Source organism: Delphinus delphis, chromosome 1, assembly GCF_949987515.2.
Source record: "Delphinus delphis chromosome 1, mDelDel1.2, whole genome shotgun sequence".
Taxonomy (NCBI): domain Eukaryota; kingdom Metazoa; phylum Chordata; class Mammalia; order Artiodactyla; family Delphinidae; genus Delphinus; species Delphinus delphis.
Genome location: NC_082683.1, coordinates 151,577,392 through 151,604,515, shown reverse-complemented (window position 1 = coordinate 151,604,515; position 27,124 = coordinate 151,577,392). Strand labels below are relative to the sequence as shown.

Genomic DNA, 27,124 nt, shown 5'->3' with positions numbered 1-27,124 from the left:
CCTCGGCATTTATCTAGTCTTCCAGAGTCTGAATTCCATAAATAACTTATGCAAAGCAGGAGTGGTGGAGCGGAAGGAGCCTGGGCTCTGTGATCAGAGTTTGAGTCTGGTTCTGCCGCTCACTGTGGGTGACCTTGGACAAAGTTAGACGACCCGAGCTGGGAAGTGAGGATGAGACCCTCTCACAGAACTGCTGTGAGGAGCCAGGATGCAAGGCCTATGACGTGCCTCTTAGTTGCCTTCGTTGCCCCCTTCACCATTGCCTCTCCTCCCACCTTAGCCCCTACTTCTCGTCTCTCACCTTTCGTCCTAAACTTCTTCTTTCTATTATGGTGTAACGTACGTCCAGGAGAGTACGTAAATGGCGCGAATCCCAAGTGCACAGCTTGATGAACTTCTACCTTAGTAGATACCAGTACAACCACCACCCACAGCAAGATATAAGCATTTCCAGCCCTCCCGAGGTTCCTGTGCGGCCCTTCCCAGTCAATGTCCAGCCCCCACCTGGAGTTAACCATTGTCCTGACTTCTATCATCATCCATCAGTTTCATCTTTTAAGCCCAGAATTCCCCTTCCTTCTCCATCGCAACTTGGAACCAGGGTCTTTGGAAACAGCTGACTCTGGCTTTAGGGAACGCCAGAACCTCAGACCTGAAATTCACTTAATTCATCCTCCTGCTTCATAGTGGCTATAGCTTCTCAGGGTCTCACACTTAATCAGCGATCTCCAGGAAGGGAGACTGGTTCCTCTTTCTTGTTTTACAACTCCCGTATCTAGAAATTGCTCTATGCCCTAGGGTCCCCTCTCCGGTTGGAATCCTATGACTTGGGCCTGTGAGTGTCATGCTGCCTTGAGACAAGAAGATGGCAGGATAACCTCCTGGCAGCCCTTCCCCAAAGCCCTGCTGGGTCTTGGCCACCTCCTGGGGCAGCATTGCTGGGCCCTTTTTGTTGCCAGACCCCTAGGTATTTTGATTACAGAATCTGGGGCACCAGGCAGAGGACAAATTGGGGAGTGACCAGGAAGGAGAGACCCAGACTCACTTGTAACTGCCCCAGACCTCTCCACTTGCCCATTTCAGAGGCTTCCTTGCACTCAACTTGTCCCAAGCCCAACATCTCCCACCAAACCTGCTCAGGAGGCACTGCCATCCACCAGTCTCCAAGACTGGAAATCTCCACCATGGTGACACGTCCCTCCCACCTCACACACACCCACCACAGTGCTCATGCTAACGTTCCCTTTTCATTTCTTGTCTTGACTCTCACAGCAGCCTCCTCACCTTTGAGTGACCCTCTCATTCCCAGGCACCTCATGCTCCTCCTAGACTAGACTTGCTATTTCCTTCTCCTCCGCGGGCCTCTCACTCAACCAGCAAAACCTCTCCCTAACTTCAACTATCAAACTCCTCTTCAGCCGTAAAAACCCATCCCAAATGCCACCTCCTCTGTGACAGGTTCCCAGAGGCCCTCCTAGAAGGGTGGTTACACCCACCGCAGTCCCGGAGACTCTGAACAGACCTCCACGGTAACAGCACCTTCCTTATCGTCATTCTGAGAGCCTGTGTTCTCAACCAGGCTGTCAGCTCCTGGAGGAAAGGATGGTTTGTTATTTATTTTTGTCTTCTCAGAGCCTAGTGCAGTGCAGAATTTCCTGGTAAGGGTGGGAGGTGTTCTACAGCCATGAATTATGAATCGCAACCCATTAGTGGGTCATGAAAACAGTTTAAAGTGGATAAAAATGTACGTTAAAAAAATGAAATAGAAAATAGAGTGCATTGTATGTAGCTAGACTAAGAGTTGTTTTGAGAAATTTTTCCCCTCTGTTTTACACACACATACACACACACACACACCTGTGTACAGATGGATGTGATGCAAAATCATGCATTTTTGCCCTTGAGTCGCAGCTATAAAAGCTTGAAAATGATGAGTCTGCAGAGCCTCTCTGAGTGAGGTGAGTCCCTTCAACTCTAGTTGAGGCCACTGGAAGGATGACATAAATCAAAGTGTCAGAGGAAGGATACGACGCCCCCGAGTGCCTTCTGTGTGCAGGATTTCTATTTGCTGGCCACTTTAGAGATACCTCATCCTATCCTCCCAACAACCCTGTAAGTAGGTACTTTTTAGAAGAGAAGCCTCACGCTCAGTGCAGACAAGGGATCAGACCCAGGTCCCACAGCTAGAATGTGCAAGAGCCTGAGTGTGAACCCAGCTGTGTCTCACACACCAGCCCTTTCTAGTTCCATGATTCTGGTGCCAGAAGCTGAATTCCAAGAGTGGAGGATACTGGGGAGACCGGAGGAGAGAAGGGAGGAAAATGAGAGGGCATCTCCTGGTGAAAGGATGAGGTTTCTCTTGTCTACCCTTGCCCTCCCCTCCCCTCTGCAATGAGAAGAGTCAGTTCCAGTAAAAACCCTTTCCCGGCCCGGGAGGGAAGGGACTTGTTCCCAGGAAGAAATATCTACATTCCCAGGCCTCTGGACTGGCCCTGGACAGAGGGCGTTGCAATTCTGCTGCCTGGAAGGGAGCCTGCCTCGTTATTTCTTAAGTAGGAGTGGAAGGCGCCAGTAGGTAGCTCACAGTCATTTTTTGTCTGGTTGCACTGCACCAAAGAGGCTTCAGGGGAGTGGAGCCAGCTTTGCAGGGGCCTGGAGAGCAGCGCCAGGCTGAGCTCCACCGCCGCGCGTCGCCAGCCTTCTGCTGACTTATCTGCCCATCCTCAGGAAACCTTCTCTGACCCCTCCATGCCTCTCCTGGGCTCCTCTGGGGCCTCAGCGTCCCTCCATCATACACTGGCTGTTTACTTGTCTGTCTGTCTCTCCCTCCACACTGTGAGGCCCTCAGGGGAAGAACTGTGCTCCAAGTGGCCAGTTCCTCCAACAGTCTGGCGCATGGTAGGAGCTCAGAAGATACCTGCGGAAGGAGAGAGAGAAAGGCAAGGTAGGGCAGGGCCCGAGAACAGAAGGGGGCTGGTTGCTTCAGAGCTCCTGAAGAGCAGGTGGACCTGAGTCTGGCCTCGTGAAGGAGGTCCAGAGCGCACCTCCTACAGGCACACGCCCGGGCTCCCCTGCCCTGGCTCTGGCCACTGCATGGCCACTGTAGCCCTTCCCTTGATTGGGAAGGCACTTCTGACTTAACTTTCTGCCTCTGGATTCCACCCTAAGACGAACCTCCCCCTCTGGACTCCCTCAGGCGCCCCCTCTGGAAATCCTGCGGACACTCTGAGATCTTAGGTTAGCGGTTCAAAGGAGGGCTTTGGAGTCGAATCCTGGTGCTGGCTGTATGACCTCGAGCATCCTTACTCAGATTCCTCCTCTCTAATGCAGGGAGAGAGCCTACCTCATGGGGGGAAATCTGCAAGGATGATGCCTGCTAAGTGCCTGGCGCTCACCGGAGCGCTCTTCCCTTTTCATCTACCTCGGTTGGTCTGAGGCACAGTCCCTGGCTTCCAGGCCACCTGTGTACCAGGCCCGCACCAGACGGCCTGTCCATGGTCATGTGGCCTGTAACGCAGGCAGCCTCTCCTAGGAACCCTTCCATCTCAGTCTGACACTCCTTCCTGACGGAGCTGCCCTCTCCTGGGTCAACTTTAAGCACTCCCCGGGGCCTCCAACCAGGGTCCAGTTCTAGTCTTTAGGACTCGAGAAGGCTCTAGAACTCAGTTCATTTACAGATCACCAATGTCTGACACACTCTCACCCAACAGCTCACTCTTCCTGCCTTAGGTGAGCAGCTCCTCTGTTTGCCCAGGTGCTCCTTGGAAGGGTCGAGAGGGCCCCTCCTAGCAGAGCGCTAAATGTCCCAGCTTGACCGCAGCCTGCGGACATTCCACACTGGCCGCAGGCGCAAGCCAGGGGGGCAGCCAAGCCCAGCTACTGACCTCGAGCCTCTCCCACCTCTCTCCCTATAATTTTCCCTGCCCTTCCTAGAATTAGCCGGGGGTGCTGGGCAGACCCTGCAGCATTCTTGAAAGGCTGCCCTCCTGCAGCCCTTCAGACACAGTGGATCCCTGGGAGTTAGGTGCAGCGGAAGGAGAGGAAAGGCTTCAGATAGATGCGAGCAATGCTCTTTCCTGCCCCCGTGCCTTTGCACATGCAGGGGCCTCGCCCACAAGTCCGTGTCACCGCTTGTGTATTCCCATCTCTGAAGTCTCAGTTCACACCGTCCCCCTCTGAAGTCTTCCCTGACCACCGCCCACGTTCCATTAATCAATCCCTTTCTCCTTCTCCCATCCTTGAAGAACCCATATCCACTGTGATGCTCAACTCCTCTCTCAGATTGTGAGTCCCTCGAGGGCAACTCTGTGACTCATCAGCCCAGAACTAATAGTGAGAGGAGCACCAAGGCATGGCGAGAGTGGGAGGAATGCCTGGGGAGAGGGTTTGGGGCCCGGGTGGCTGAGGAGAAAGAGGCAGAGCAAATGGGGAACAGACCAGTTAAACGAGGAGAAAGGCCAAAGCTCTTCTAACGGAAAAAGAAAATGAAATCAGAATGAAAATTGATGAGGCGGAGAGAAAAGGAGACTCGTTTCATCAGCAGGTTTGCCAGATGAAGCCCCGGGATAAATCACGAGGCGGAAGGAGCCTTGGTCTCGGTGTGGCTCACTGCCTTCTCCTTCTGTCAGCTGTCTTGGGCAGGCCTGAGAGATAAATGGCTACAGCTAAGGCCCCGCAGTGGGTTTTTTTCCATCCGCAACCGCAGTAAGAATGGCCCGTCAGTCCTCATCGCCTCCTCCAGGCCTGCGCTGCCCACGCCTTCACGCGCTCCCCTCCCGTGGCCCTCCTCTTCCCCTGCTCCCCTCCTCAGTCCCGCTGGCCTCTCCCGCAGCAGCCCCCCCATCACCCCTCCCCAGCTTGGGGTCAGGCCTGTGGAGAGCATTTGTCAGAAGCCCTGTCCGACCTTCTGTGCCCCTATCCAGCTTCTCTGAAGTCAGGGTGGGAAGGATAGGTCAGGGCATGAGAACTGGTGGTGGAGGACATGGGACAGGACAGGGCTGGGTTCTAGTTCTGGCCTGAGACAGACCTTGGAGTGTGTCCTCTTACTTCTCTAGCCCTTGGGCTCCCCATCTGTGAAATGAGGAGGTGGGGCTAGAGCAGTGGTTCTAAAGTTGAGGTCCCTGGACCAGCAGTATCAGCTCACTTGGAATCTTGTTAGACATGCAGATTCTCAAGCCCACCCCAGACCTCCAGAATCAGAAACTCAGAGGGTGGGGCCTAGTTACCTGTGTTTGAGGAAACCATCCAGGTGAATCTGATGTATGCGCATGGAGAATCACTGGGCTAGATTACCTCCAAGGACCCTCCAGATGAGATTAGAATTCTGTAAACGAGAACAGTGCCGGCTAGGAACGCTCAATTAAAACTACGTGGGGACTTCCCAGGTGGCGCAGTGGTTGAGAGTCCGCCTGCCGATGCAGGGGACGCGGGTTCATGCCCCGGTCTGGGAAGATCCCACATGCCGCAGAGCGGCTGGGCCCGTGAGCCATGGCTGCTGAGCCTGCGCGTCTGGAGCCTGTGGTCCGCAACGGGGGAGGCCACAACAGTGAGAGGCCCGCGTACCGCAAAAAAAAAAAAAAAAAAGAATCCGCCTGCCAATGCAGGGGACACGGGTTCGAGCCCCGGTCTGGGAAGATCCCACATGCCGCAGAGCAACAAAGCCCGTGTGCCACAACTACTGAGCCTGCACTCTAGAGCCCACGAGCCACAACTACTGAGCCTGCATGCCACAACTACTGAGCCTGCGCACTAGAGCCCGGGAGCCACAACTACTGAAGCCCGTGTGCCACAACTACTGAGCCCATGAGCCTAGAGACCGTGCTCTGCAACAAGGGAAGCCACTGCAATGAGAAGCCCGACCACCGCAACTAGAGAAAGCCTGCATGCAGCAACAAAGACCCAATGTAGCCAAAAATAAATAAATAAAAAGCTATTAAAAATACACAAAACCTATGTGTATGATGAACTCCTTATCATTATCCTGATAGATAAGAGTTGAGTTTTCCAGACCCCTCTCACCTTCTCTGTCCCAGCCACAAGGAAGCTCTCTACCCAATGAGCATTAATAGAGCCCTGACTGTATGCTGGCGCTGTGAGGGGATAGGGATACAAGGTCATGGGGAGGGCAGGCGGGAGTCACAAATTTAAAAACAAAACAAAACACTCTATTAAAGTATGATAAGAGGTGTCACAGAAGCACTTACCAAGAGCAACAGGGGCATAGTCTGGAGGAGAGAACACAATTCTGTGAGGAAATTTCTAGAAGTCATTGAATTATACACTAAAAATGGGTAGATTTGTTGGTATGCAATGTACTTCAATAAGGTTGTTTTTAACAAAACCTCCCAGAGAAGTGTTGCCTAGGTCAGCAGATGCACAGATGGTAGAAGACCATTCTATACATACTGGGGACACCAGGAGCAAAGGTGCTGGGATAAAAATGATGAAGTGAACTCTAAGAACTGAGTGGTCCCCCTTCGTTTCCAAGAGTGTAGGTGAGGTGGAGAGGCTGGAGCCAGAACAGTCTGGACATGATACTGGAGGCAGAGGGCAGCCCAGAGGGCATCTAAGGCAGCGACTACTATAGCCATCAATACTATCTATTATGACTGGCTGCACCACCTTGCGATCTAAATTCTTCCATCTCCACGATCCTGAGTGATAGTCACAATAGCCTTGCAAGGTCATAGATGCCATTATCCCCATTTTAATGGAAAAGATATTAAGTGACCTGCCCAAGATCATACAGCAAACGAGTAACGGAGCCAGGGCTAAAAGACAGTATGCTTCCAAGTCCAGACTTACTTTCTCAGTGGGACGGCAATGTTAATAATGGTAGCCATTGACCAAGGACTGCCTATGAGCCAGGCTTTGGGCTGGGCTCTGAAATGAGTGGTTGCCCTCAATGCTCAAAACCACAGTAAGATGTGGGGATTACTAGCCCCATTTCACAGATGTGGAGGATACGTAGGTATCTTGCACAAGAACACCCAGCTGGTAGAGCCGGGAAGCAGACAAGGTCTGGCTGGCTGCCAAAGCCCGTGCTCTATGCTCCGACCCCACATCACCCTCCTCCGGCTCCCACTGCCCAGCTCTCTTCAGGCCCAGAATGGAATGGGAGATTTCCAGCTGACTTCTTATTCAAATTCCCTTGAGCCTGGGCCAGCCCAAGAGAAAGAAACTGGCCCCAGGCCTAAGCTGAACAGCCCTTCTTTAAGGGAAGGCCCTTTTCCAATCCGGCAGGGGCTTCTTTCCTCCAAGCCCATCAATGCCTTCTGAGCCCCACACACCCGCTGGGGGACCAGTGCCTTCCAGGGCCCGGGGCCCGGTGGATAGAAGCACTTCCATCTCACGATCAATAACAGGCATAATTCAGTGACTGCAGCAAGTACAAAGGAGTGTAGGTTAAATCAATATTTAGAAGCTTCGAAATGAAACTAATTAAGAGCAAGCCTTAATGATTTTTACTGCCTGGGAATAAAAAGGACAAAAAGCCTGCCCATATTTCATGAGTCCACCTTAGTAGCTTGTAATCATTTGGCAAGAGCAGAAGATGAAAAGTGCTCCCAGCCAGCCCCACTTTCTGCATTGCAGGAGAGGGCAGTACCTCGTCCTTGGTAGCAGAAGACGATGAATGGGATGGAGCACAGGACGCAAACTGCATTGTGGAAGGCCACTGGCTTAGGTCAGGGATCGTTACGGATTGAATTGTGCCCCCCCCCCCAAAAGATACAGTGAAGTCCCACTCCCAGAACCTGTGAACGTGACCTTAATTTGGAAACAGGGTCTTTGCAGATGTAATCAAGTAAAGATGAGGTTATACTGGGTTAGGGTGGGCCCTAATCCAATGACTGGTGTTCTTATAAGAAGAGGGAAATTTGGACACAGACACAGAGACACAGGAACAATTCAGTGTGGTGATGGAGATCGTGATTGAAGTGCTGCAGCTGCGAGCCAGGGAAGCCAGGACCAGAGCCTGGGAGAGGCAAAGAAGGAGTCTCCCCTACGGGTTTCAGAAACACCACGGCCTGGTCCTGCTGCCCTTCTGACACACTGATTTCAGACTTCTAGACGCCGGAACCTGAGACAATTAAGTTTCTGTTATTTAAGCCATCCAGTCCAGTTTGTAGTACTTTGATACGGCAGCCCCAGTAAACTCATGCTGGGATCCTGGATTCTGGTTCCCACTCTACCACTTACTAACTGTGCAAGGTTGGCAAAATGCTTAACCTCCATGAACCTCAGTTTTCGCCTCTGAAAAATGGGGATAAGACTAGTTCCTTCCATCTTTTCTGTCCAGAGATCTGGTTCAGATCTAATGAAAACATGAGTGTGAAATATGCTGTGAGCTGTGAGTGCTACACAAATACCACCTAGGCTCACTGCTAGTGGAAACAATCTGGGAATGACTCAGGAGCTGTCAGATGGGCAGGAAGTTCCTTGCCAGCTCCCAGGGCGTGATCCAATCAGATCACAGGTGTGAGGTGTCTTTGCCTCATTAGAGATATTATATACACGAAGAGTATTTTTATTTTCGTTCTCAACAGAGATTTTATTTGTTGTCCACTTGGCCCTCGCTTTCTCATCTGTAAAATGAAAGGGTTGGACAACATTATTAAGGTATTTTTCAGCACCAATTCCTGGGCTTATTCATATATACATATTAATATATATTTGATATATATACTTAAAGTAGCATATCTTAGCATCCCAACCTCATTCTCATCCCCGTAGCCCAGGGCAATGCAGAGGGGTGCCAGCTAAGTACTGTGGTGAGAGATAGGAGTGCTGGGGTTTTGCATCCCTTTGCCCTCTACTGCCTGGGTTAAGAGAGGAACCAGAGCACTTTCCTCTCTCCTCCCTCAAGCTTACCGGGCATGAAAGGAACAGGAAACCACGCAGGCAGCAAATAAAATCTCTATCGATCACGGGATGGCTGGCATCCCAAGTCCGCCTGGCTCAGAGCTGTTCATCTTAAATAAACGTTCCTAATGATCCCCTCATACTTAATGCTGGAGCTGTCTCGTTAAAGTGCAACGGAACAGGGTGGCTAAATGTGGGGCTGCTGCCTCTCTGTCGGGGCCTCTTCCAGGGCTCCAGGGGGGATAAGGTTCTCAGGTGGCCTCTCAAAATTTTGGAAGGAGCTGCACCTTGCAGCAGTGGGGTTCTCAAATGTGGGGACCAAGCTAGCTTCCTGCCACATGACAACCAACATTCTTCCCAGATGTGTATCAGTGTGGCGAATGAGCGTCTGTTTGCACGATGCCCTCACAGGAAGGGAAACATCAACACGGTAACCACCACGATGCTGTCACCTGAGATTCACCAGCATGGTGGTCGCCCCACCTACAGCACACCATCTCTACCAATATCACCGCCCCACTGTCATCGTTGTCCTCAGCTGTGATCACTAGGGGCCCCTCGCTCACTGTCATCACCACACATCACTCTGAACACCCTCCACTAGCATCATTATCCCTCCATCCACTGCTGCCACAATCCTGATCATCGTAGCACCCTGATCATCATAAGAGAACTTGTTTGGCTTCATCTCTGTGACTCATTCAATATCTGAAACAGATATGGATTTTGCCATTGGGACATATGAGACCTTATAAGGCTAACGTGAGAATGAGTGGATTCACATGTACACAGAGTTCCATCCTAACAGAAGCATAAACATGGACATGTGATGTACACACGGAGAGCACCAGGGGGAAAGGGGAGTGGGGTTAGAAGGATAGGCAGGGGACAGGTCAACCAGAGCTCCACATTCTCCTTAGGAGAAAAAAATTACAATCCTTTGTCTCCTGTCATCTCTGTTTTCCAACTCTGGCTGCACCACAGATTCATATGGGGATCTTTTAAAATATACTGATGCCTACATCCCACTCCAGACCAGTTAAAATCAATCTCTGGGGGTACAATGCAGGCATGGAATTAAAACTCCCCAGGATTTCTTTGTATGTAAATTTTACATCAAAAGAAAAACAAAACTGTAAAATAAAGTTGAACTCCATAGTTGTTAAAGTATTTAGGGAAAAGTGTACTCATGTCTGCAATTTACTTTAAAATGCACCAAAAATAAGATGGATTGATGGATTGACGGAAAGCGATGTGATAAAGCAAGTCTCGTAAAAGGTTAATGGTAGAATCTAGGTAGTGGGTATATTATTGCTCACGGTAAAATTCCTTCAACTTTGCTGTATATTTGAAATTTTTCATAATAAAATATTGGGAAAATATCCAACTGGTGTTACTGTGAAGCTAGGGCTGAGAAACACTGCATCTAAAGGAAAAATCCATAAGCAAGTGATTTTCTCCTTCCTCCACCCTCCACCTTTCTCATCAAACCAATCAGACTCTCATCCAGTGTTACCCACCCTTCTTGGGTCTCATCACACGGAGACAAGTGGATCTGGATGGTGCACCAGGGGCAATGGAGGCAGCTGCGTGCTGTAGGAGCGGGCGGCTAGGGGGACACCTGGCTGCCCAGGCCTCGCAGGGCTGGGCCTGGGACCCACTGCCGTACCAGTTGGCCAGCTGTGCTCTGGTCAAATGGCCCCGAGTCTCCTCTTTCTTAGCAAGGATTAAATCATTTCCCAGGAAAACCAGACCAGAGTCTATTGCAGAGAGAGAGAGAGAGAGAGAGAGAGAGAGAGAGGGAGAGAGAGAGAGTGTGTGTGTGTGTGTGTGTGTGTGTGTGTGTGTGTGTGTGTGTTGGATACTGCGGGCAGGGGCCAGGCCCCACGTCTCATCTGTATGCTCCTCCACAGCTGGCTCGTCCTGTCGGGGGAGTGCCATGGCAACACCGTGCTCTTTAAACACAGGAGTTTGTGCTGCCATCGCAAAGCAGCATTAGGCAATTTAATTAAGGAGCTGGCAGCAGACAAACTTTGTGAGTTAAAGGCATTTTATTAAATCCCATTGTATTATGCAGCTCAGTTCCCCCAGGAGCTGCAGAGCTGGGGGAGGACAGAGGAGAATTTGCTGGGGTTTCTTTTCTCTTCTTTGCTTTTTTCTGGCCTCCTTTCTGCTTCATGAATGCATTCACTGAACGTAGGGGGACCCCAACTGTGACTGCCTGCTCCCCCCAGCCCAAGCGTCAGGCCATGGCATAAGGTCTGCTGGCTGCAGTCTGGGCGGTATGATCGCCAGCACTGACCCCGTGGGTGTATCACCATTCACAGGGCACTCTCAGCGCGTTATCTCAGGGCCAGGCCTCCAACCCGAGCTTCAGTGTCCACTCGGCACCAAGCTCAGTGTTTCCCATGCAGGGTCTCACTGAATCCCCCCACACCCTCGGAGTAGGAACTTCCGGCAGCCCCATTCTACAGATAAGGAAAGTGAGGCTTACAGATATTACGAAGCCTGCCCAGGGTCTTGTAAGTAGTATGTAGCAGAGAAGCAAGCCCAGACAGGCTGACTGCAGAGGCCAAGGTTCACCAACACTGCTCCCTGTTACCTCTTAAGGCTGGTGATTTTTTCCTGTTTCAACCTTTGGAATGGGTTCCACTCCAGGCGCCCAGCTAGGAAAATAATTCCAGGGTGAAGCCGGGGTGGGACTAGGCCTTCTCCAGGACCCTGACCTCCTAACCCACCACACCTAGAATGTGTGACTGTGCCTCGCGAAAGGTCACACCCAAGTGCGTGTGCTGAGAACATGCTGGCACGTTCAGGGGGTCCAACCTGTCCTCCTGGCCGCCTCAGGGAGAGTGTCTGGCTGGGACCTGAAGTCAAGTCCATCTCCTCTAAGGACCAGAGGTCAGGAAACCAGATGAAAGACCACAGGCTGCTGTGGCTGGATGTGGGGAAGCACTTCCTGGGTGAGAGACAGGTTGAAATAAAAAAGGCCTGTCTTGCCAAGAAACTGCATTTTAGCTCATCTGCCCCAAGAGGGAGCCCACCCAGGCTCCTGCCTCCCGGCTGCGGAAGCGTGTCCGGGGCTCGCATGCCTGCCAAGGATCCCACCCTGAGGCCTCCCTTCCCTGGCAGCCCTCTCAGCGCCTGGCTTGTCAGAGTCCCTCCTGTGCGAGCAAGCCTAGGGGAGTCCAGCCCAGCCCCAGCAGTTCTGGGGAGGCCCACTGTCCCCCTGGGATCCAGCTGGCCCCTGGGCCACAGGGCCTCCCTCCTCAGCCTCTTCGGGTGCCCGGAGCTGTAGCAGCAAGGGGTGAAACGCCTTTCACTCTGCAGACGTTCGCCGAGCTCCACCCAGTGCCTGCCCTCCAGACCTATAGACAGTTCTCTTGGGCTCAGTTTCCTTAATCCTAAACTAGGGGCAACGGCATACACCTTGTCCCGCTAAAACAGATGAAAAACAATTAGCTAATTCCATGAAGGGCTTTTTCTCTGCCAGGGACTTGCCACTCATCGCCTCTTTTAATCCTTAGATGAGGGAACTGAGACTAAAAGAAGTTAAGCCTCGGGCCCAAGCTCATACAACCAGGAAGGGGTAAGAACCAGTGTTCTTAACAACCCCATTTTATATATATATAAACTTATACATATGCATGTATATGCATATGTAGGTATATATATGTATATATAATTATTACATAATTATATATAAATAACAGCATTGAGATATAATTCATGTACCATAAATTCAATCACATTATATTTGAAAAATAAATTTAATGGCTGGATTTGCCACCAAGCTTAAGGATGCTTTACTGTTACCCAACAGGAAGCTCCTCTTGGAAGGTGCGTTCAGGACTCAGCAAACGGAGCCAGACGAGTCCAGCCACGGGGCTCCCCAGGAGCCAGCTGTGGGGCTGTGTCTTCTCCCAGCCTCCACCTCTTTTCTTAACGCTCCCCGCTCTTCTCACCCCTCCCCCACTTTGCTCTTCATCCATCACCATCGTCTCCCTGCCCCCACCAGGCCCTGAGGCTTCCTCCTGGCTCCCGGGTCTCCTCTACCCATTCCCACTCCCTCACCCCCACCTGGCAGAGACTGAGCCACAGCTGCAGGTGCTGTCCAGGTGACCTCTTTGAGAAGTCCCCAGAGGGGTGGCCATGTGTGCAGGCAGGCCAGGGAGGACGAGCTGGCAGCAGCGGGAGGATGCCCAAGTCCATACTGCCACCATGTAAATCTCCCAGGGAAACAGCAGCATTCTAATCCCAGCTCCACCACTTACCAACTATGGGACTATCTCACCGAGCCCGTTTCTTCTCACTTGTAAAATGGGGATAAGAATATCTTCTCTGAATTTTAGTAGGTAAAGTTCATTGAATACTTACTCTGTACTGGGCCTTTCACGAAGCTTCATTCTTATCTAACCCACATAACAACCCCCTGATAGTGGTAGTTATACTTACTGAAGAGGAAATGGAGGCTCAGAGAAGTTAAGCAACTTGCCCAGGTCCCACAGCTAGTACGTGTAGGAGCCATGATCCAGGTCCAGCACTGCGTGATGCTTAGCCCTCACTCTTCAGCACACCAACTGCCAGGCTGTGAGGGAGCCTATGGGATGCATGTGTGCAAAAGTGCTTATCAACAGAAATCCCAGAACAACTAAAGCAGAGGGCCTTTCCCCCAACTCTCACAGGGCTCTGCTATATAGCCTGGCCAGTTTTGTTCCACCGAAATAAGAACAAGTGCTCCAGGGGCTACGTACCCTCCCTTCTGCTGGAGCAGCTTGGGCTGCACGTGTTTGTGTGCATGTGTCTGTGTGTGTGCGTGTGTGCACTTGTGTGTTGGGGAGAGGCGCGGTGCCCGGCCAGGTGACTCAGCTAAGAGGGGAGCAGATTTGGAGGCTGTATTTTGCCACTGCTTGCTCTCCTGGGCTCAAAGCCTGGGTGGTGCCAGCTCGTTTTCAGTCATTTTCCCAGGGAATTAACAGGGGAACATTCTCGTCTGTAATAATGATAAAAATAATAATAATTAACTCAGCTGTAGCTTATATTTCTCCAGTATCTCTCTCCCCAGATCTCAAAACTCTGGGCAAATAGCAAATCTGCTGGCTTTCTAGCCATACCCGAGAGCCTGGGAAGCCTTAGGTACTGGCAGATTTTCTGTCTCCTCCAGCTGGGTGGCAAGTCAGGTGCACAGGAGACTGGTCCCAGAAGCTGCCCTTTGAGAGCCCCTAGCAGAGCTGGGAAACAACCCCAGGTGCTCTGCCTCTCCACCTTCTCACTCCATCACATTCTGGGATCACCCTGTGTCCCGGAGCAGGAGAACTGGTAAGGAAGGGAGCAAGGTGTCAGCTGTCTTTGCCCAACCTTAAGAAGTTCCCCCATCTCTGGGCTCCCACACAGTGGGCACTGCCTTAGGGAGAACGACCCCCTGCTCCTCCAGCCAATGGAACCACGTCCGGCAGGTCTGGCCCCTGCAGAGGATGGCTGATGGCTTTTTCTGATCCCAGCCAGGAGTCATTACGCACCAAATGTCTAGTTTAAACAAGTGATTAGGCAGCTCTATTAAGAGCGCACGTGCTTCCCGCCAGGGAGGGACAGGAACTTCCAGAGGAGGCGGAGGACCTCAGGGCCTTGCAGCAACGGGCTTTCTCCTCCAAAGCATTCTCCAGTGAGCCTAATGCAAGGAGGAGCTCCCAGGGTTCCGGGAGCCAGCATCCTGGCAGAGTTTTAGACACAGAGCCCACTCCTCAGTGACCGGGCAGCCCACCTATGCCCTGATAGACATGAAGGACTCTGAGCAATTTAAATACAGAGAAGCCAAAGCTCTCCTGTGGCCTGTGGCTTCAACCTCTCCAAAGACATTCTTGAAAAGCAATTACTGGATCTGAGTTACTGATACATTTCCTTTGCTTCCTCCAGGAGCTGCAGGACAAGGAAAAGGTCAGAAGGGTAAACACAGTCAGCAACTGTGCTTATCGTAAACATATTCCCCCAGCATCTCCAGAGAGAAAAAGCCTACTTAATCTCGAGTCCACAGATGGACTGAAGAGCCTGGAAAATACCTGAAATTGTGTTTGTGTGCACATGTGTGAGCGTGAGCGTATGGGTGCGTTTTTCTGGAGAGAAGGTCCATAGCTTGTATCAGATCCTCAGTGGGGTCTATGACCCCCAAATGCTAAGAAGCACTGCTCTACTGGTTCCTTGGTCAGTTCTAAAGATGATGGGTTGGCCCCTTTCCATAAAGGTCTCTTCATCCTTCAGAAACAGCAGTAGATTTTGAGGCCTGGATTCTACCTGCTTGAAGAGGGGGGCTAGGACGAGTCTGGGGACACAGGTGAAGCAGAACTGTGACAGGGAGTCTTTTGCCAGGCGGAGCTGTGGCCGCCTCTCATCTAGCTGCAGTGATGACGTGCCTTCCTCGTCACCTCGTTTTTCCCGTTGTGACAGCTCCATATCTGCTGTTCTCTGTCACCCCAGTGACAGCCTTCTAATAATGAAGGCAGCATCAATGTCATAAAAATCCCTCCAGAACCCCAGGGGCTAGAAGGAGATCAGGTTCAGGAAGCTGGGAGCCAAATGCTCTACACAGCAGAGTGGAGAGAACCAAGTCTTCAGAATAGGAAAGACGAGTTCAAATCCTACTTCTGCTTCTAACTAGCTGTGTGACCTTGAACAAATTACTTAACCTGAGAGTCAGTTCCTGCATCTGTAAAATGGGAATAACACCTCAAGGGTTATCTTGAGGATTCAATGAGGTAATACTGACAAAGCATCTGGCACAGTGCTGGCACACAGCAGGAGCTCAATAAATGAGTTCTTTTTCACAGCAGGCATGGATAGGGACGTGCACACCTACACCCTCCTGCTGCACTACTGCAATATCAGAGAAAAGGGGCCCCAGGGGAGAAGGGCTTCTTGGTAACACGTGAATGGCAGTCAGAAGCCACGTCTGCCCACGCTGACCCGAATCCCCCAATCCTTCATGGGTCGCCAGAAGGCCCCTTCTCCTCTGCACAGTGCTCTTTCCTGACATCCCACAATTGCCATCTAGGTTTTCCATCTGTGTATCGTGCAGCCTCTCCTCTCCATCTCTCTCCTTGTGATGAGGGAGGCCACTGGCTCTCCTTGACCAAAGGGCACACCTCCTGGCTGCGTTAGTAGCAGCCACCCCATCCATCCCCACCCACCTCTCCAGGGCCTCCCCTCCTCTTCTCTTTCCCTGAACTGTATAGCAACTGGCTGTTCTCTTTTGCGCTTGCAAGGCCTTTGAACTTGTTGCTCTGGAATGCCCTTCCACTCTCTGCTTGGGGAGCTCTTAATTATCCTCCCGTGCCAGCTCAACTGTCACCTCGTGGTGACAATCCCTGCCCTCCCCCCTCTTGCTCCTCCAGAACCTACCCTAGTTTAGCAGGAGCCGTCGAGTGTCTTCCTCCCTAGCCTGAGTTTCTCCAGAGCAGGGGCTGGGCCTGCTCTAGCCTGGCTTCCCCTTTGCCTCACACAGGGGTTGGCACATGGTTGGTGCTCAACAAATGCCAGTTGGGGTAAAAGAACAAATGGTGTGATGGCCCATGGCTGGCAGTGGGGTTGTCCTCAACGGGAGGCTTCCTGTGAAGGGGGCAGACCCACCCCATCTGTAAAAGGTGGCCAGCTTGGGTCCTGCTGGAGAAGGCCTAACCCTGTGTCTAGACTAGATGAGTAGCAGGTGACGATGAGAAGGCTGATGTGCTCACCCCATCTGGATTCTGCACTTGTCTATTTCAAGCCACGGGGTCAGGGCAGAGGGCTTCTGCCAATCACCCCAGAACCTTCTCTACCTTGCACCTGCAGGCGCACCTGCTACTCAAGGGGAGGAGGAGGGGAATTAACCATCGTGAGCACTGGCAGTGTTAGGGCTAGCTCTGTGAGGCTGGCGTCCTCGACTCATTTCACAGATGAGGACACTGAGGCTCAGAGGTGACTCGCTGGCCCAGAGCCAGGCAAGAAGCTGCACAGAGCTGAAACGGGAGCCAGGTTGGTCCAGCTCTAGAACGAGATCTCTTTTCTTCACAAGATACTGTCTTCTGTAGAGATCATAACACAGCACCCAGAGGGAACAGGAATGGAGAAAGGCTCACACTGAAAGATTGTGTGCGTGCATGTGCGCGTGCGTGATACTTCTTCACCGACCACAAAGACAGAGAGAATGGATGGAGGAAGGTCTGGACAGCCTTTCCTCCCACGTGTCTGGATGCGGGTCAGAGGATTCCACACTGGGGTTCAGGTCCACAAGGCAAGCCTCTGAGCAGGCGTCACAGTCTCCAGGTACCGGTGGGGAACGGCTCTCTCAGCACAGCAATAAACAACTCAGGGGGCTTCAGCCCACCCCTGTTTCTATGCCACCATGTTTGGTTACTTGCACTACCTGGCCAAAGTCTCAACCCCAGAAGCATGAGAAGGAAATGCGGGGAGGGGAGGAAGCCCTCCACCGTGAAAAAAGAGGCGAGTCCAGACACAAGGGTGAAATGAGGGGAAGGAGCCGGGGACAAGCTGCTTGGACTGAACCAGCCCATCTCAGATTTAAGTACCTTTATTTTTGATCAGAAATATGTGATCTGGAAAATCTTGGGACTTCTATGCTTTTGGGGTTTTTGTTTTTTGCATGCGTTACTGTTTCTCTTAAATTTTTAGTGCTTTTTTTCAAAAATCTACTCTTGTTTCCCTTGAAACTGAGAGAAAATTGGGATCGTAAGCACCTGGGTGAGTGTGTGTAGCCGGGGAGCAGCACAGTCTGCTGGGGACTCTGGAGGAGCTGGGGGAGGGCAGGAAGGAGAGAGGGGTAAAGGGAGGCAGGACCAGCAATCACACCCAGGAATGAACAGCGGCTGTGAGGAAGGCTGGCGTTCCTTGCACACGGGAACTGTTTCAGGTCCAGGTGAGCTTCACAGGCAACCCCCGCACCTGGATTCAGAGCCAGGGCCCTGCAGCAGCTGAGCAGCTTTTCCGGCTCCCGTACGGGTGCCTGGAGGGGAGCTGGCTTGCCTCCTGTTGGAGTGGGAGAAGGTTCCAGGAAACCTGTGGTGACAGCAAGATTCTTGACTCCAGGTAGCCAAGGAGCAAGAAGGCAAAAAAAGAGGCTGGAAAGTTAAGTGGAAAGGAAGGCCTTGAGGAGCCTGGCGTGGCAGGTTAATAGTTTCCTTCAAGAGAGATTTCATGCCCCATTGGATAAACGAAATACTGCGCAATTGCAAAAGAGCCGTCCCGCAGCGTATTAGACACCACCACACTGTCCCGTCATCGCCACCACGGTGACTGATGACTTACCAAAAGCCACACTGACATTTCCAAGTGAGATGCTTTGACAGAGGTGCCATTCAACAGGGCCCAAAAAGCCAGAGAGAACCTGAATGTAAATGAGGAACATTTGTCACCTTTGTCTCAACTATTGAAAGGTTTCTTGTCTGACAACAAGTCCTCCAGGAGAGAGCTATGGAGTGAGAGAGGTGGCCTGGAAGATGGGCAGGTGAGAGGGAAGGGAACAGTATGATCCTGAAAGAGCCCAGAGGAAGAGGAGGACGGCCCCCTGGGAACAGCAGGAAGTCAGGGGCAGCAGAGGCCAGGGAGATAGTCACCCTGTGACTCAGCAGAAAGGAGCGGCAGCAAGAACACAGGCCTGCACTGTCCAACATGGCAGCCCCATACGTGGCCGCTGAACATCTGGACTGTGGCTAGTGCAAACTGAGAAGTGCTGTACATGTAAATGCACACCGGCTTGTACAGATTTAATGTGCAAAAAGAATGCAAAACATCTCATTAATAACTCTTACGCTGATTACATTTTGAAATGATAATCTGGGGGGATATGTTGGGTTAAATAATGTTGTTAACTTCACCTGTTTCTTTTTACTTTTTTAATGTGGCTACTCCGTATGTTCAAGTGTGGTTTACATTATATTTCTATTGAGCAGCAAGCACTAGCACAGACTGTGGATCAGAAAGATGTAGGTTCAATCCCACCTCCACCACTTACTCAAGGCTCCCCCGCCCCATTCCTGGGAGCCAGGACTGAACACTCTCCTGGCCTCATCAATTATTAGCTGCATGCGCAGCTTTTCCACGGGCCCTCCATGAGAATCTGGGAGACTATTACCCCTCGGCACCTTGGTTTTCCCAAGGGTAAAATGAAGGGATTAGGGCAGATGGCTTCTGAGTGCTCCCCAAAGCTCTGTGACCCACAGTATGCATCACCCAGCCTCGGCGTGCCTGTTTCCTCACGTGAGTCTTCGTGAGGGGCAAGCAGCAGCAGTGGGCGGAAGGAAGTGCAGGGGTGATGCTCCTGACCTCCTAGGGTGACTCGATGTGCTTGTGCCTTACGGCAGACACCACCGCCCTCCGGGCTGGGATGTGGGCCATGGGTGCTGCGCCGAAGCCCCCACGCCACCAGGGTGTGGAGCCTGGGGCTGTGCCCAGCCGAGCGAGCCCAAGTGAGGGATTCAAAGTGCTCTGCTCATGCAGTGTGTCTAAAGAAGTGGGCGAGGCCTTAAAATCTTTACCCAGGACCATCACGGCATCACCTAATCCCTGGGGAAGTAAACATCCTTCCTACAGAGCCGGCCCGGGCTCCCAGCTGCTGCCCACAACCAGCCCCTCTCCTCTCCTGAGGCTCCCACCTCCCCAGGCCAGGGCAGGGGTAGGGACGAAGATCAGGATTACCAGAGGGACCAAGGTAGGAAGAGGGTGCTGACAGCAACCTGAAGACCTAGTTAGCCAGTGCTCCAGGCCTCTGACCAAGTCCGGCTGGGGGCTGATGGCTTCTCTCTCGGACCCTGAACTTCAAGGCCTTAACGAGCAGGGGACAGACCTCTTCTTGTCACATCCAGATCAAACAACCTTTCACAGAGGGTGGTCCATGGTCCCCTTAAACCAGAATTAGGTTCAGAACAACTGTACAGGGTGCTTGTTAATCCTGCAGATTCCTGGAATCCACCCAGACTTCTGGAATTGGATTCTCTGGAGGTGAGACCCAGGAACCTGCCTGCTTAACACACTCTGGAGGTGGTCTTTGGTAAGCACTGATGGAGATCCCAGTGAGGGTTAGTGTAATGACTTCGGGAGGGGCAGAACCCTCCCTACCCCCAGCCCGGAGCAGGCTGCATTTCTGTCCACCCCATCAGCAGGCGGGTGGGAGATGTTCGAGCAGAAAGTGAAGGACCAGGTATGCATTGCACGGGGAAGGGAAGGCTGGGCTCAATGCACCCCTCTTCTCGCATCTGTGCAGCCCTATACATCAGAGACGGTTCCCAGGCGCCTGAGGAAAATGGGTCAAGCTGCAGCAGCAGGGGCTGCAGTAGGAATGTCCTGCCATGAGGAGCCAGCCACACTGGAGCATCTGGCTTCTTTTCTTTAGTGACAAGAGACAGGCCTATGGGGATGGGCTCTAAGCGCCCTCCAAGGGGAGGGGGTCCTGAGGCTATGGACCCAACCTTCCCACGCCTTTCCCTCAGGTCAGGCCGAGGAGGGAGATCTGGCAGCAGGTGGAGGCAGACACGGGTGGGGGAGGAAGAGGAGGAACTCAGGCAGGTGGCCCAGCTAAAGCCAAGAGGAGCAGTGGGGAAACAACACAGGGCTGGAGCTGGTTGGGCTGGGGGGAGGGGGCTGGGGGAGGGGAGGGGGCAGGCAATGGGGAAGATGCAGAGAGGATGCTGGAGAGGGCTGCCATCTGTGTCTCCCTCAGGAGGCGGTGACGGAGGGGCCTGGGTGGAACCCAGATGAAGCTGTGGCCTCTCCCAAGGTTGCCCTCACTGGGGGATAAATCTCAGCTGCTGACCCGCCTGTTAACAGTAAGCCTGGGAGAGGACGTGACCCAATGGCCTGGAAGCTGAGGCCCTGAGAGGAAATCCCTTCCCCTCCTGACTCCCACTTCCATGCACTTTCCACCTCCCCACGAACCTCCAGTTAGTGCTCCCACCAAACTAAAGGATGGCACTCAGATGCGGTGGCACCCACCAGGGCACACCAAAGACGCCCTCTCGTGCAGCACCGCAGGCTTTGTTCCAGGGGTCATGCAAGGTGCTCCATGCCTGCCTGCTGACGTGCAAACCTTCACCTGCCGGCCTCATACCATCTGCCCTGCTTTACCTACGAGGAACGGAAGGCTCACAGACTCAGGTTACTGGGCGGTGGTGGCAGCCCTAACCCAGGATGCCCTTGACCAGACGGGAGGCTTCCACCAGCGTGGAGCCGGGTGAGCTCCTGCCAGAGTCACCAAAGGCGGCGGTGGAGGCACCAGAGCCAAGGCCCTGGCTTCAGGAAGGAGGAGGGGATTTGTGGAAGGTCACAGAGAGAGCCAGCGGCAAAGCCAGGATGAGGACCCTGAATTCCTGGTTCCAAACCTAGCTCCTCAAGCAGCAGCAACTCGACGACATGGTTGAGCTCAGGGTCGCTCCACAGCCAGAGGCAGGGGCCAGGAGCCAGCAGCTATTCCCTCACCTGCTGCTGCTCAGGATTAGTCAGTTCTCACTGAAGAACGACCTACTGGAGGCTGGGACCCAGGGCTGAACAGCTCCACACAGGACAACTACGAGGCTGTGAAGTCCTGGAGGGCAGGGATGGGTCTTGTCTTTGGGTCCCAGCACGTAGCATGGTTCCCAGCACACAGTGGCTGTGATGGATGAATGAAGGAATGTGTGAATGAATGAATCAAACCAGCCTGATGTGTGAGGCTAAGTCGGGGGAGGGGCTTGGTAGACTCGGGACTCTGCCTGCGCCTCATTTCCTGCCTCTGGGAGGATGCCACGCATTGTGCTGGGGGTAAGCCATGGGCAAGAGAGCAAAGGAGCACCCAAGGAGAGGAGAGACAAGTAAGCAATAAGAAGCACGATGGGCTGCGTGTTCCTCCTGAGGCCGGACCCCTGTGTGACCTTGAGCAAGTCCCTTCCTCCTCCAGGCCTTCGTTTGTTTAGTAGGAGCGGGGCTGAACTAAATGATGCAAAGTCACTTACACCGACCCCATGAATAGCAGGCAGTGGGCACTGGATCCTCTCCCAGCTGCAGAGAATCACAGCTTCACAACAGCGGGGGCACTGAGGGGGTGGAGAAGAGCAAGGCCACGCAGAGATGCCCTGGCCCAAGGGAGGCAGACGCTCCTGGAAGCTGGGTCCCCAGAGACTGCGCAGCCAGAGGTAACTGGCTGTGACAGAGGAGCAATTCAGTAGTCAATTCCATCCATAAAACTTTGATTGCCTCGGAGCCTTGTAAACAGGCAGCTCCCCTGTGGGCCCGTTCAAAGCCTTTCTCTTTCCTTCTCCCTCCTGCCAGCACCGGCTCAGCCCAACCCCGGCCTGCACCAGCCACCAAACATCCCTCAGTCTCTGGTGGGCAGCCAAGGGTTAAATGCCCTTGGCATTTAACCTCACTGGCAGGTGAGGGCCCAGGGCCATGGGACAGTGGGAGGGGGAGGGAGCCAGAATCACCTAGCCCTCCATTAGTCCAAATTAAAATCAGGAGTCAGATGACAATTACAGTTTGCAGCGGGCTAACTGTTTTCCCTCAGAAGATGGTCGTTTTGCAGACTGGGGAAATTAGTTGTTTAAAGTCCCAGGTGGATTGGCTTTGAACCCAGCTGAGGCCAGCCGTCCCTGCCTCCTCCTGGACTGGTCCTCCGCCTCTTCACCACCCCTCAGGGCAGCCATGTAGCCTCAGGCTTCTGCCCTTTGGGATCCTCAGGCAGGGACAGACTGAGGGTCTGGGGGTTCTGGGTAGGCGGAGGGGGGAACACCGGCAGAGAGGCCGGGCTGGGGAAGCAGCTGCGCAGAAGGTGCAGCTGGTCAGAAGCCAGCAGTGCTAGGGGCTTCCAGCCCAGCTGCCAGGAGGGCCCACTGTAGCTGCAGGTGTCTCCCTGCCTGACCTCCTGCCATCTGCCCAGCTGAGGGGTGGGCTCTAAGAAGCCTCTTTGGACTTGCCAGAAGTTGCCATATTCAAGTCATTATAACGTTCATTCAACAAACACCAATGTGCCAAGCACTAAAACAGGACGAGGGACACTGCAGTGAACAGTACAGATACCACCCCCTCTCTCGTGGAGCTTACATGGGGAGGAGAGGGATAGACAATAAACAGAGAATAAATACATAGGTAAATAAAACACCCGATAGTGACAGCGTTCTGAAGGAACATGGTAAGCAGAATGGCCCTCCAATGACCTTCACACACTAATCCCTGGAATCTGTTGAATCTGTTATCTTACATAGCAAAAGGGACAGTGCAGATGTAACTAAGGTTGTGGACTTTAAGGGGGAGTGTCCCGGATTACCTGGGTGGGGCACATCTAATCCCACGAGTCCTTAAACACACAGGACTTTGTCCAGCTGGAAGCAGAAAGGGAATCCAAGCATACAAGGATTTGGCGTCCTGTTGCTGGTTCTGAGATACAGGGGCTACGCACAAGGACTGAAGAGAGGCCTCTGGGAGCTGACAGCCAGCGAGGAAGCAGGGCCTCAGTCCTGCAACCGCAAGGAACTGGGTTCCACCCTGCCACCTGCATGAGCTTGGAAGTGGATTCTCCCTAGAGCCTCCAGATGAAGCGTCCAGGCTGGCTGACACCTTGATTTTGGCCTTTTGGAACCTGGGGCCGAGAGACCAGGAGAGCCGTGGACTTCTGACCGACAGAGCGGAGACAACACATACGTGCTGTTTTCAGCCGTCAAATTTCTGGTGATTTGTTAGAGCAGCAATAAAAAACGAACTCAGGAACTAAACGTATAGGATAGTGACCTGGTGCTGCTGTACCCTGGGTGGCCAGGAAGGCCTCTCTGAGGAGGGACCTGTCCTAAGACCTGAATGAGGAGGAGGAGGCAGAGTACGATGATCAATTTGTCCCCATTTCTCAGCTTTAACTCTCCTGAATCTCAAAAAGCCCTCAGTCCCAAGCAAACCAAACGGTCGGTCACTGTAAGGCAGAGGGGACAGCAGGGCAAAGGCTCTGAGGTGGGGGGCTTTCAGGTGAGTCACCACTAAAAGCATCCTGGGGGAAGTGCTGTCAAATACAGGAGCAGGTGATGGAGCTGTGGGGCCTCTCGCTCAGAATGGGGACTGAGCAGTTCTAGCTAAGGTGTGGGCCTGCCCAGAGGTGGGGCACTGGCTCCTTCTAGAACCCTCTCCTTCCAGCTGTGGGGCTTAATTACCGCTGCCTTTCCAGTCCTGTCCCTGGGCTACTTCCTCTCTCCCCTGCTCTGCCTCCTTCTCCAGCTGGCCTCTGCCAGTGCCCAGGTGTCTCCTCAGTGCCAGGGTACCAGGTGCTTACTGCTGCTTTCCCTAGTGGGATGCTGGCGCACCACCAGTGGCTCACAGCAGGGGGAATTATCTGAGATGTCTTTAGTTAGTGAGACAATAGGAGGCTGGAAAGAAGGGAAGACAGAGGTCATGGATGGCTTCACGCCCCATCAAAACATGCCTGGGAGCCTGAGGAAGCCTGAGAAGTAGAGGGAAAGGGAAAAGCAGAGATGGCCAGGGGGCTCCTCTACACCCTCTGTCCTGCTGTCCCACAGCAGCCCCACCTTTACACAAACCCACCCCCTCTCAGTGCAGGTCACCTCCAACACTGGAGGCATGCAAGCAGCAGCTGTTGGCCTAAGCAAGGAGCGAGAGTCAGTCTGAGAGTAAAGAAGGACCCCAGGTAAAATTCTGGCTCTTTCTCTCGTTAGCTGTGTGTTGTCTGGCAAGTTAATTGTTCTGGGTCTCACTTTTCTCTTCTGTACAATTAGAGTAATAATACCTGCTTTGCAGGGTGGTTGTTGTGAAGATTAGAGATGTCGAAAAGTGCCCCACATGGAGTAGGTACTGGATAAATGGTAGCTATTTCGATTATGAGCACTGAACCTCCCATCCCGAATCCCAGTCCCCTGAATCCAACATACCTCAAATCAGAGTGTGCCCAAGAATCAGCTGGAGTGCTTGTTAACGTGCAAATATCCATCCCACTCCTCTGGTCCCTGATTCTGCAGGCCTGGGGGTGGAGCCCAGAAACCTGAAGATTGACTCACTTCCAAGCAGGTGAATCTGATGTAGGTGCCTGGGTCTGCACTTGCTGTCCCAGGCCAGTGTCTGCCTCCTGGGGGGAAAGAGCTGGCCCCAAACTGTCCGGCACCATATCCATTTCAGAAGCTGCCTCCACAGATGAAAAGAGCTGGCTGGGAGGTAGAGCCTTTCCCCCAATCCTCTACCCTCACGTGGAGGTGTGTGCCTTAGGCAGCCTCCACACCTAAGCAAGGTGAGTTGGTCCTCTGCCTCCTGGGATGTATGTTCTAAGAGCCTCAGGTGGTCAGAGCACACCTCAGCCACTTCATTTTGCCTCCTTGCTTTTCAATGGAAGACACTGAGGCCCAGAGCAGCAAGGGACTTATGCAAGGGTACCCACCAGAACTCAGCTTCTGAATCTGATCTGCAAGATAAAAGTCCTTGGCTATGGGACCACTGGTCCCTTTCAACTCGAATGTTTAGGGCATTATTTACTCCAGGAGTTGGCTCCACTCGCCCCAGGTTGGGGACGCCCAGGGCTGACTGCCTTCTTTGATCTCTAATCAACCTCTCTGATTTCCAGGCCAGGAGGTCTGTAAAACTGTGATCGCATCCCAGCTCCCAGGTCTCATTCACTTTATGGTCTATGTTTGGTGGCAATTCTCTCTTTCCTATTTTTCTGTTTTCCTCCTCCCTTTCTCTTTCTACATATTCATTCAAGCTTTGATTCCGTGCCTGCTCTCTGTTAGCACTGGGGATACACGAGACGAACAAGACTCAGCTCTGCCCTGGGGAAGCTCTCAGCCTAGCAGGGCAGACAGACAGTCACAGGTCTCACGTAGGCCCAGGGGCTGTGAGATGTGTTAGACAGGGGCACCCACAGTGGGGGGTAACAGAGGTGAGAGCCAAAAGGGCCCTCGGAGAGCCATATCCTTCCTCTCTGTCCTTTGTACCTCTTCTCCTGCCTTTGGCTCTCTGCATTTGCCAACAAAATGCCAAAAAATACAGTCATTTAGGTACAATGCAGCACTGTTATTGAAAAATGAGAAAAACACATGGAAAAAATTTAAATAATCCCCCTTCCCACCTCCCAATTCTAACTAACTGCTATTAACATTTTGGTTCATGTCCTTTCAAGCTTTTTCTTACAGTAGCAAATATTCTTACTGTTACGTCCCTCTGCCTGGGTTTCACGTCATCTTACTTGTTAAGGTGGAGCACAGTGTCAACTCACTTTTGAAAAAGAGGTGAGTTTCTTGAAAATGTGCATGTTTGAAAATGTCCTCATTTAATCTCCGTAATTAATTGATAGACTGACTGAAAATATAATTTCAGATTAAAAAAACCTTCCCTCATATGTTCGGAGGAATTTTTCCACTATCTACTTGCTGCCAGAGTTCTATTGAGAAGTCTGCTGTTATCCTAAAGCCTGTCTTTTTCTTTCAGATACTTGCAGAATCTTCACTTTATCCCCAACATTTTGAAATTTTAAAATGTGTCTTTGTGAGGCTCTTTTGCCATTAATTGTGCTGGGCACCTAATGGATCCTTGCAATCTGGAAAGTATGTAATCATTTTCGTTTAAGGAAATGGAATACATTTTAAATATCTAAGAGTTCATTCTTGTTCTCTGCATTTTGACTGTCTGCAAATCACCCAGATGTCCATCAAGTGATAAACGGATGAATGTGAAATATCCATGCATGCAATATTATCCAACCATAGAAAGGAATGAAGTACTGATAATGCTGCAACATGGATGAATCTTGAAAACATTATGCTAAATGATAGCAGCTAGACACAAAGGCCACATACTATACGATTCCACTTAGGAAATGTCCAGAATAGGTAAATGCATAGAGACAGAGGGCAGATTAGTAGTTGCCAGGGTCTGGAGAGAAAGAATGAAGAGTGACCGCTTATGGGTATGGGGTTTCTTTTTGAACGCAGTAGACTGAACAGATGATGTAACTAGAATTACATAGTGATGATGGTTGCACAACCTTGTGAATATACTAAAAACCACTAAAGGGCTTCCCTGGTGGTGCAGCAGTAAAGAATCCGCCTGCCAATGCAGGCGACAGGGGTTTGAACCCTGGTCCGGGAAGATCCCACATGCCGCGGAGCAACTAAGCCCGTGCGCCACAACTCCTGAGCCTGCGCTCTAGAGCCCGTGAGCCTCAACTACTGAAGCTGGCGTGCCTAGACCTCGTGCTCCGCAACAAGAGAAGCCACTGCAATGAGAAGCCCGTGCACCGCAACGAAGAGTAGCCCCTGCT

At 52.2% G+C, this 27,124-nt stretch overlaps 1 protein-coding gene across 1 annotated transcript in view; it reads right to left on the bottom strand.

Moving 5' to 3' along the window:
- LRRN2 (leucine rich repeat neuronal 2) overlaps positions 1-27,124 on the bottom strand; it is a 63,157-nt gene that overhangs the window by 7,523 nt on the left and 28,510 nt on the right. The window lies entirely within an intron of this gene.